Below are 11,614 nucleotides of genomic sequence, written 5' to 3'. Positions count from 1 at the left end.
CTTCCAGCAACTGTCCACGTACACCTGTCATGATCAATCAATTTTCCACTCCTACTAAGGCCAGACTCCCTTCTTGTGCACAAGATTCCATGTCACCTCACTCAGGACATTGCTGTCTCCCTTCTCTCCTGCTATTAATTTTTGCTCTCTCCTGATTCATTCCTGACATATAGTCACAATTATTATATTAAGGAGAAAAACTGTTCTTGAGTCCAATTCCCCTCCCAGTTGTCATCCATTATTTGTAATTGACTCAAACTGGAAACAACCCAAATCCATACCAGCATGTTAATGAATACACAAATTGTGGTATATCTGTACAATGGAATATTAACAAAAAAAGATTGAACTACTGACACATACAACAACACAGATAACTCTCAGAATGGTTACATAAGCAGTGAAAGAAGCCAGGCCAAAAAGTGCATCCTTCATGAGTCCATGTTTAGAAAACTTTAGAAAATGAAAACTAACCTGTTGTGGCAGAAAGCGTGTCAGTGGTTTTCTGTGGATGGGGGGAAGGATGACCAGGGAGAGGAAGGGATAACAAAAGGGCACGAGAAAACTTTAGATAGTATTGGATATTTTCATTCTCTTGATTGTGTTGATGGCTCCACAAGTGTACCCATATTTCAAAACGTATTAAACTGTATACTTTAAATATGTATAGTTTATTATTTATCGATTATACCTCAACAAAGCTGTTAAAGAAACTGGAAACATCAGAGTGTATCACGTAGTAAGTTTAAACTTTGTTTCCTGAAAAGTTTGTTTCATTGTGTGTGTGTATGCAGCACTTGCATTTTCACATCGATTATCTCTCACTTTAAAAAACGATTTTCTAATTAATTAATTTCTGCCCTTAGGTATGTTTTTTGCACTCCCCTTCTGCTTCTCCTCCTCCTCCTAAATTCTGGAATTAAGTGCATAATTCATTTTTTTCTCTTGTTTTTAAGAATAAAATAATTTAAGGCTATAAATTTATTGGGGACTTCTCATATATTATTTTAATGTAGTGTTTTCAGAGTCATTAGCTTGTTCTGGGCTTCTTTTTGACCCAAACAAAGATTAATTAAGAGAGCTTTTAAAACTATCTTTTATTGAAGTTTAATTTCTAATTTTATTGCTTTGTGCTCAGAGAATATGCCCTGATCAGCTTCTTCTAATTAGAATGAAATATTCTGGGAAAGCGTATATTAAAGTGGTTAGGAGGAAGCTCTGAGTCACACATGCTGGAGTTAGAATTCTGTTTTTCCCACTACAATAGTGATTTTGGGGACACAGATTAGATAAGTTCTTTAAGCTTCAGTTTCTGCCTCTTTAAATAGGTTTAATAATGTCTATCTCATTGTATTATTGTGGGGATTAAATGAGATGATAGATGCCAAAAAAACCTTGGCATGATGGCTGGCCTGAAACGGAACTAAACTCATATTAGCTAACTAGTATTAACATTGTCAATTCTTTTTTTGACTAGGAAATAATGTTTACTGTAACATGTATTCTCAAATTACAGCATTTAATCTAATTTATAGAACATCTTTACTACTTATATTGTTTAAATCAGCTATGTCATTTTTTCTTTGTATTTCAAAGTGGTCTGCTTAAGTCTCCCACTAAAGTGTTTTTTCAAGGACTTCTCTTTTCCAATCACTTCTTTGTATATTTCAATGACCTGATATTTGCTCCACAAAGTTTCATGATTATGATCTCTTCTTTGGGATACCTTGAATCAATATAAAGTGTTGACCTTTCTTCACTTAATCGAGTCCTTTTAGGCTTGAATTCTAGGTTGTTTCTTATAATAAAATGGTCACTGTTTTTTGCTTATTTTTTTACACTTACCTAAAGATATCTTTCTAATTTAAATCTTTATGTTACACTTTTAAGCCTTTCTTTTCAAAGACCATAAGATGGAATCTGACAAATTCATTAGTCTTTGTTTTTCAATAGAGAGTGTCAGCCCAGTTTTGCTTAGGATTATGTATGTCTTTCTGCATTAATGCTTCTTAGAGGTTATTTTTTACTCTGGTATTTGATTATGTTTTGTTTTTTCTTTTTATTCAATTGATTTCTAAGATACACTCTTTGGAATTATTTTTATTAGAAAAATTAGATCTATTTTTCTGTGATTATGAATACTAAGAATGCAATGGTTTCCATTGACACATTTGTAAAATAATTTTCCTCTTTTCTTCCTCTCTCAATTTCTCAGTTTTATTGACATCATCTATTATTCAAATTGAGAATCTATTTGATAAGATTCTTATGTTTTACAAGTTTATTTTTAATATTTGCATTGGAATTTTTGAACATTTAAAAATGACTTATTGATATTTTTAAAGTCTCTGGTTTGTGAGTTTTAATGTTTATCCACAGTTCATTTATTTTCCTCATTCTTGAGTTCTTTATTTAGTTTCCTCTCTTGGATAGCTCTAGCATATTTTTAAGTAATGTTTTAAGGGATGGTATCTGGATAGCACATTTTTTAAAGCCCTTGCATTTCTGTTCTTTGATGAGTATTTTGATTCATAGACTCAAATCCTTCTTCAGTTCAGGAAATATTTTATTTTCCTGTTGTTTCTTTGATCACAGACTTTGCACAGTATGCTCTATACATTTCTTCTTGAATTCCCATTAAACTCACTTTGTTCTATTTTCAATCTATGTGCTGGGTAGTCTCCATTTGCCCTTCAGCTCCATTTGTCCCTCAGCCCTTCCCTGTCCTACTATGTGTCTCAGAAAGCCAACCTCTATAGACTGCATTGTCCAGTTTCTCTTGCCCCCTGGTCTGGCTGTCAAAAGGAACCAGTAAAAGATCAGAAGGAATGAGGAGTGGGGGGGTGGTGGTGGTGGTGTATTTACTCACCCTGTTCCCTTTCTACCAGGCCTCAGCTGGGACAGAGGCTGCATTCCTCTACCAAATGTCACAGCTTCTGTTGGGCAGCACCTCTCCATTGGTTAATGGAGGGGAAAGATAACAATGTAATATAAAAATGTATAAATTAAATAATTACAATTTGGAATCTTTTCTATGAGTCAATAAATGGGGTGTTATGGTACAGAGTACCCTGAGGAGGCTACTTAGAGTCTGGGCAAGGAAACCTTCCCTCTGGAAATAACACTTAAGCTAAAAGATGAGCAGGTATGAAGAGCTGAAGAGAGAATGGTACACACAGAAGGAATTGCAAAGCAAAAAGCTTTTGGTGTTCTGGGAATAATAAAAAAGTCCAGTGTGACTGGACCATAGTGAGAAAGGACAGCCATGGAATTAGATGAAGATGAAGACAAGCCATTAAAGTGTAATGGAAAGCCATTTGAAAGTTTGTTAGCAGGGAGAAATGTACCTTTTTAAAGGATTGTTTTGAAGGCTGTATGAAGGGTGAATTGTTGCAAAAGCGAAAATGGACAGTACAGGTAGTTGGCAGTTGTAGGAGTCCATGTGAGCGATGCTAAGGACGAAGATAGCAGCAGCCGATTATTCCTTTCTCCTTTTAGCATTTTTGCAGCTCTAAGATTTTTCACTCTTGTGTCTTTCATTCCAATCGAGAATTCAAACAGCTGAAAATACATTAAAAAACACTCAAAGAGTGCCTCTCGTTCCAGTGCCACTTTTTCAGCTGTTTGATCTTAGGAAATTTTCGCTTGCCTCAACTTCAGTGCCAGATTTGCTTCTACTTGAAAGTAGAACGTAAGGGCTCTTTTGGTTCATGTGCTGTTTGGTTCCTATACCTTCAAAAACTGTCAGCAGTTGAAGGGTCTGTCTGTATTTCTTTTCTTTCTTTGCTTCAGCCATCTTGACTGTCCTAAGCAGCACTGACTTACCTTAATTTCCATGTATATTCCACTTTAAAAATATGCAAAGATTCAGACTCTACTTACAGTTAACCCTGCTGGTCTTTCACAGAGGCTGTGCCTTCTAATCAAGGTTATTCCTTATCACCATATGGCGGCAGACCATGAAGAAAGTAGATGGTGAGTCTCCAAAGTCCTTTGATGGCAGGGTCTTCTCTTACATTTCTTTCATACCCTTCAAAGTGCAGGGCTGAACCCAGAGTTGGTCACGGGCCTGGTGTGAAATCAGTGAGTGAGCGGACCTCTCAGAGTTATGCTTACAAGTTCTCTATGCAGCAAATTGTAGCAGTGATGCTTTTTATCTAATGGCAGACTTGATGTTCAATAGCTTCCCCTAAATCATTTAAACCTACTTCGGGTTTAATGGGCAAATAAACCTCCTCCCTCTTCTGTTCCACCCCAAGGCAAGGCATGATTCCTTGGTTTGCTCAGTTCACGGTGAGCCTATTGCCTTCTCTTAGCGGATTTGTTCTTCATTTCATTCAAGCAGGGTCCCAGTTCTACTTGGCAATAATCCCCAAATGCTTTGCATATGTTTTCCCATAAGGACTGGGAGAGACAAACAAATTTAGGGACAGCCACATCTATCCTAAAGTATAATGTGGAAAGTATGCATATTAAACTTCATCATGGTCCTAGCTTATATATTATGACTACAAAAAATTAGTTTTAGTTCATGTATCCAATACCTAAGTGAAGCAAATGGGGCCCAGGAAAAAAATGTAAGCTGCGTAAAAATCAGACAGTTGTTCTTAGAACACCTGCCTTCTATTTTCTCTCGGTTTGACCTGAGGAGGAATTGATATTAAAGGAAAGATAGATAGATAAACTAGCAGAGTTTATCTGCTACAGGAGGACACTTATGGCCTCCTGGGCTTTGTCTGCATGGAAGTGCCTGAGTCAGTTTTAGCCGAGTCAAGGCAATTGTCTAGGGAAATGCCTCAGTTGTCAAAAGAGTTGAAATGACTGGATGTCCATGCTACAGTGCAGTCATTTTGATTTTCTATTATCAAGCTGAATAAATTTCTAAAAAAAAGATTAACCAATGAAACACAAGCATGACCTAATAATAAAATCTGTGGAGCTATTAGTTCTAAGTGTTTGGATGGAAACTAGAGGAATCCACGAGAAACACTCTGTCCTTGGGCGTCTTATTCCCTAGAGGTGGGGACTGTGACTTGCTTCTTTTTTTCTTTTTAATTGATTTATTTATTTGTTTTTATATTTGGCTGTGTTGGGTCTTTATCGCTGTGCACGGGCTTTCTCTAGTTGAGGTGAGCGGGGGCTACTCTTCGCTGCGGTGCGTGGGCTTCTCATTGTCCTGGCTTCTCTTGTTGTGGAGCAGGGCTCTAGGCATGTGGGCTGCAGTAGTTGTGGCTCGTGGGCTCAGTAGTTGTGGCTCACAAGCTCTAGAGCACAGGCTCAGTAGTTGTGGCACCCAGCCTTAGTTGCTCTGGGGCATGTGGAATCTTCCTGGACCAGGGCTTGAACCCATGTCCCCTGCACTGGCAGGCAGATTCCCAACCACTGCACCACCAGGGAAGCCCTGTGACTTGCTTCTAACCAACAAAATACAACAGATAAATCACAAAACCAAAAGAAAGAGATGGAAGGAAAGGAGCTGACCAAAATAATTTTGGGGAACAGTGTTTTGACTGAACACTGTAAGTCTAAAGATAAGTGTATACAAACATTTCACTACAGGTGGAAAATTTATTTCTCACAAGGATATGGATGGGAATTCTGAAACTACTTATTTTTTTATACTACAGTTGATAATTAAGTGTATATGTTATAGATAATAAGAGCCAGGTTTCTCACTTTCAGAGAAAGAAGTTACAAATGAGGAGAGAAAGAAAGTAGAATAAACCCTATAGAGGTGGATTGGTGTCAGAGGCATCAAAATGGACTCATGTTTGTTTTTAAATATGTATACAGATAAGAAAGTAAATAAATAAATGAGTTAATATATTATCTTTATCCACTGAGAGTGGCTAAAATAGTGATATCCCAGTAGCAATGAGCACAGCTAACACCCAGAACTTATTTTCTAAATGTCATTCTCCAGTAAAAGCAACCAGAACTCCTTGGAAAACTGGTTTGCTCCAGGACTGAGTCAGGGAAAACACAAGATTAGCTTGAGCATCTTGTGGTGTCTGAAATAAACGAAGCGCGCACACACACACACATGCAAAAGAATTGCGGCGTATCAAAAGGGCAGTTTTAGAATTCTAACAAAGTTCCCAATGCGCAAATTTAGAACAGCTTGAGTAAAAAAAAATTATAACCCAAAGAACAAAATAAATAAAATAAAATATATATCCATGAGTTCATACTAATATATATATATAAATAAATAAATGACCTAGAAGTGACAACTCTTCCTTACATAAGAAGTACAATTAATACATGTAAAAGGAATGAAGGAAATTTTAAAAATCACCATTAGAATATCATACTAAGAATTGCTGTTGGCAAGTCCATTATGTTTGCTTAAGTCTATTGGCTAAAGTTTAATCAAAACAGGATTTTTGTCCAAAATGTCTAATTTACAAATCCCTTAGTCACCAAATGCATTCATCAATTAACACTTCTGATCAAGTATAACACTAATTAAAATAAAATTAAGACAACATACCAAAAAACATAATAGTTGATTAAATTTCTAATTTAATACTCCTATACAATTCCACTGTATTTTAAAAACCATCTGTTTTATTATAATTCCCTTTTTAAACACAAGAATGTTATAGTGATAAATGTTAAAACAAGGATTTTCTAATATGAAATGAATCTAAAATAATCAAACCCTACTTTTAACATTATTTGAGAAGAAAATAAATTCTACCTCTGCATTGTGCTTAGTTGTTATTTCTAATTTTTCTTTCTTAGCCCCATGGAGTTTCTTTCTGAGATCAGCAGTAATATCCAAGTGTGTTTCACTTTTAACCATTTGTTTTATATCAGATGAGGCATTCTTCAACCTATAAAATGGGATAAAAATAAAACTCTTATTAAGTAAAAAAAAAAACCTCAGGTTTTTTGCATAATCTCAAAATATCTCTTTCAAAATATTTAGTAATTACAAAGGAAAATTACTATTTTGTAAGTTAACACCTTAGCCAGATGATCAAGGTTAACATCCCCAGTATTAATAGCTACCATGATTCCTGATAAGAAACCCTGAGAAGGGCACATCACTCCTATGGTACCCTTCCCAATTATACATAGCCTTAAGGTAATTATAAGAAACATTAGACAAACCCAAGTTGAGGAATATTCTTCAAAAGAATTGACCAGTACTCTTCAAAGGTGTCGAGGTCATGCAACATAAGAGAAGACTAAGGAACTGTCATAGATTGGAGGAGACCAGGAGACATTACATCTAAATCAGGGGTGAGCAAATATTTTTGTAAAGAGACAGATAGTAAATATTTTAGGCTTTGTAGGCCATATAGTCTTTGTTACATCTATTCATCACCATCATTTTAGTGTAAAAGTAGACAGCGATAATAAGGAAATAAATGATCATGGCTGTATTCCAATAAAAACTTTATTTACAAAACCAGAAAGTGGGCCAGATTTGGCCTGTGGGGCTGGAGTTTTGCTGATTTAAGTATAATTTAGGATCCCACGGTATAGACAAAGGAGAGTCAATGGAAAAAAAAAACTGGTAAAATCTGAATTAGCTCTGTTTATTAGTTAATCATACCAAGATTAATTCCTTAGTTTTCATAAATATTCTATGGTTATGTAAAATGTAAACATTAGAGAAAACTGGGGGAATGGTATAGAGAAATTCTGTAAAATTTTGTAATTCTTTTGTAAATCTAAAATTGTTTTTTAAAAAACTCCAAAAAGTCCATTAGACAGATACATACATACATACTTAGATACATATATACATCATTGGAATTGAAGGTGCCTAAGAGAGCAGAGGCATGCTTAGTTACTGCAGGAAGAGTCAGTGCAAACTTGGTCAGAAGCATATTGTAGGCCTGGTGAGCTTTGAAAACTACTACAAATTGAACTCTTATTTAAGTGTTTTTTCAAGTCACTAAAGTTTTCCCTCTAAGCATTTTTATTTTATCCTTGCGACAACAGACATGCTGGGAGCCATTTAGGAGATTCTTAAAATAACTTACATAAAAATTGTTCATTTGTAGAGAAAACTCTCACAACTTTAAAGAACTACTAAAAGTGCATTTATGAGCTGGTCAAAGCAAAGTTTCTTCTCATCATCTTCAAGTGACCCTTTAAATGATTCAGGTTAAACTGTCAATTCATTTAAAGAGTCTGAGGTCTTTTGTGTGCTTAGAAACATAAAAAGACCTGCCCAAAGACAAAGGCAGATAACTCTACATACACATATTCACAGATTTCATTCTACATTTCCTTTAAATCCACTTAAAAATGCTTAATTATTTTCCTGAGAAATATAGAAATATGTGGTGGGAATGGGGGTAGGGGTTGTGGCATTTGGACTTAGGCTGGAATTGAAATACCACTTCTTCCCTTGGTAGGAATCATATATATATTTCTGGCTAACTTTTTTTTTTTTGTACTGTTAAACAATACTTATAGGATCTTAGAAGATCACTTACCTTGGAAGTACCTGAAGTCATCAGCCATGAGGCAATCAACAAACCTTTATTAAGTAACTACTGTGTGATAACTCTCTCAGTCCCCATCTTGTTTAACTCAAATCCTGTTAGAGCAAACTCTAAAATCTATCACAAATATAACCATTTCCACCATCTCCTAAGTCCCAAACTAATACAAATCACTATTGTTCCTCACCTGGGCTCCTGTGTCACCCCTTACCTAATCTCCTATGTCCACTCTTCAGTTTGCTCCTCACATAGTAACCAGAACTGGAATTCAGATCACATCACTTCTCTGATTTGTATCCTCCTATATTTTCCCATTTTATTAAAAATAAATCTGAACTTTAAAACTGGAATTCACATCACTTTTCTGATTAATACCCTCATATTTTCCCACTGAATTAAAAATAAATCCAAAATCCTTTTCAAGGACTACACAGTCCTACACAATCTCCCTCCTCCTTACCTCTCTGTTCTAATCTTGTTATTCCCTTTATCTGGAATGTTATTTCTCAGGATTTGTGTGTGTGTGTGTGTGTGTGTGTGTGTGTGTGTGTGTGTGTGTGTGTGTGTCTTGCTTGTTTCTACTTAGATCTCAGCTCAGATGTCAGAAAGCCTTCCTGAATTTCATGTATAAAGTTAGCCCCAGCAGTCTCTATCTCATTACATTCTTTTCTTCATAGTACTTGCTACTCTCTGCAATTAGCCTGTTTCCTTTATATGGCTGTTTTCTTGAACTAGTCTCTTGAGGGTAGGGACTGTATCTGTCTTACCCACCACTGTACTTCCAATGCCCAAAATGTGTCTAGCATGAATAGGTGATCAATGAATACTCCTTGTTAAAACTAAGTGAACCTGTGAATGAATTAATGCAAGGCACTGTACTAAGCAAATACAAGTATTCAAGATTGATTTCCAACCTCAGAGAGTTTATAATCTAGTAATTTGCATGACATACTATGAGAGATCTTAAAAGACAAGGGTAATGCAGGGTCAGGATGGTTTATAGGAAGGACTGATGAATACTGACTGAGGAGATCAAAGTGGTATAATTCAAAGTATGCATTAAAGAGTCAGTAAACTTTTAAAATGCAAAGACCTGTGGCTGCAGAAGGGGTGTGTAGACTGCCCTCTCCATTTAACCCTCCAGGGCAATGGTAAAGCCCATCAGGGAATGTAGCAGTAGACAGCAGACAGTGGGAAACAGGAGCAATAATAAAGGGTTTATGAGGTCAGTTAAGAAGGCTTCTGCTCATTAAGTGACAGTTGGAGCTACAGAAGTAGAAGAAATTTTGTGGGAGAAGTGGGGAACTGATGCAGATAGAGGCAGAATAAATAACTACATCTAAGAAATAGGTAAACACAAAGTTACTACCAGGGAGAGAGACAGACGGAAAGAGAGACAGAGAAAGAAACAAAGAGAATGACCAGAGTGGTAGAAAGAGAGCATGTAATAGAAACTCATATTATTTATCAGCCATTTCAAGTCAATTTTGAAACTAACAAACACAAACATTATCTGGTAGGATTTTAACCAGAAGGATTACAGAAACCGAGGGAAAAGAGGTCCAAGAATGAAGAGTTGGCCAACAGGGTCAAACAACAAGTCTAGAGAACTGGGAATTGGGTTTGGCAATCAGGAGGTTGCTTCAGACCTTCTGGGAACAGCTCTAGAGAAGTGCTAGAGGCAGGAGGCAAAGTGCAGTGGGATAAAGATGACTGGCAGGGGGTCAAATGGAGGGAAGGCAATGAGTTTAGTTTTGTTTTTCAAGAAGTTTGGTGGTGAATGGAGTTACAAAAATGTGTACTTTATTTTTGTTTTGTTTCCAGTGTTTTTTGTTGTTGTTGTTTTGTTTTGTTTTTGATGGGAGGACATGCAGCCATTGCAAATCATCTTCTGGAGGGAGCATTGACAGGGGTGCCTGCATCACTGAGTGAGGCCTAGTCATGGAAATTACTATTGATGTGCAAATATGGTCGGTGTTGGAAGGATTCCCTCCTCATGAAGTGAAGGAAATTGGGGCCAGCCAATCTAACCTGTTAAATGTACTGAACTGAGTTAAATTTGGCTCATATACATATGTTTCTGTGAAATTCATCTGTTTCTACACTCTTTGTTTTGTTTTGTGTTCTCTTAGTTCTTTCCCATAACGTTTTCTTTTAAAAACTTTCACATTAGTTTGACTTAATTAGAAGAAATTAATTTTTTTCACACTTTAGTCAAGATAGATTAGTATATAGTTGGGCAACTGGGGAAAGTGTGTATGTATGTGTGTGCATTGGGTGATAGTACAAATTAAAATGATTTAAGGTGGATGGGTGAATAGGGATTGGGAACATATTAGGGGAAAAGGTAGGGACAACTGTAGTGGCTTTCTTCCTTCTCTGTTCACCCTCACAGTGTCTAGCATGACATTATGTACTTTATATGCTCTCCTCTGCTGATGGCCATGACCAAGATTCAGCACAGCTCTAGAATTCCTGTTGCATTTCGGTGCATTCAGATGTGGCCTGAGGCATGTTTCAAGACATGAAAGGCTGAATCAAGCATGACACTAATTCTGTATCTAATATGAATCCTCCTAAATTAATAGCCAGGGTCTGGAAGTTGTTTCTCCTTCCCAAGACCCAAGGCAATAGCTAATTATTTCAGTGTGAAGGCTGCTAATGGAGCTGGAGAAGAAAGCCATTGAAAACTGATTTCTTTAAAGCTAAAGTAACTGAAGAAAATGTCATTCAATCAGTCAAGAAACATGTATTTGGCATCTAGAACTTACTATGTTCTGGGCAGTTAGATGTTTGTCATGAAATTTTAAATAAGAAAATAGTTCCTGTTATTAATGGATGATCTATGTAAGTTGTGATCTATGTAAGATGGTGGCCATGAGACAGGAAAACCTTGTCTCTGAGAGATATAAGTAGAAGTCATGACTTAAGAGAACAGATACGTTAACCTATAGGCAGATCCAACTCAGCCATGCGTGACCTCTAGAAACCACATAGGAGGTATTGACAGTTGTTTGGACATTTACTGTAAAAGTCAAGAGGAGAACAAGGAAGACTTGAATTTAACAGGAGTCTTCTACCAGTTGTTCTGGCCACCAATGCCCTGAATGTGATTCTTTTGTTGCAGGATAATTGTACAAGAGGAA

At 36.4% G+C, this 11,614-nt stretch overlaps 1 protein-coding gene across 1 annotated transcript in view; it reads right to left on the bottom strand.

Annotated features, from left to right (window-relative positions):
- Position 1: 1 nt before the first annotated feature.
- Positions 2–11,614, bottom strand: part of FBXO4 (F-box protein 4) — a 406,375-nt gene continuing 394,762 nt past the window's right edge. Inside the window, exons 16-17 of the transcript XR_010941939.1 lie at positions 6,704–6,839; positions 2–4,069 (exon numbers count right to left, since the gene is read on the bottom strand). The gene's annotated coding sequence lies outside the window, so the exon portion shown is untranslated. The remainder of the gene's footprint in view (positions 4,070–6,703; positions 6,840–11,614) is intronic.

The sequence above is a fragment of the Pseudorca crassidens genome, chromosome 3 (genome assembly GCF_039906515.1).
Source record: "Pseudorca crassidens isolate mPseCra1 chromosome 3, mPseCra1.hap1, whole genome shotgun sequence".
NCBI lineage: Eukaryota > Metazoa > Chordata > Mammalia > Artiodactyla > Delphinidae > Pseudorca > Pseudorca crassidens.
This window is presented reverse-complemented; position numbering and strand designations above follow the sequence as displayed.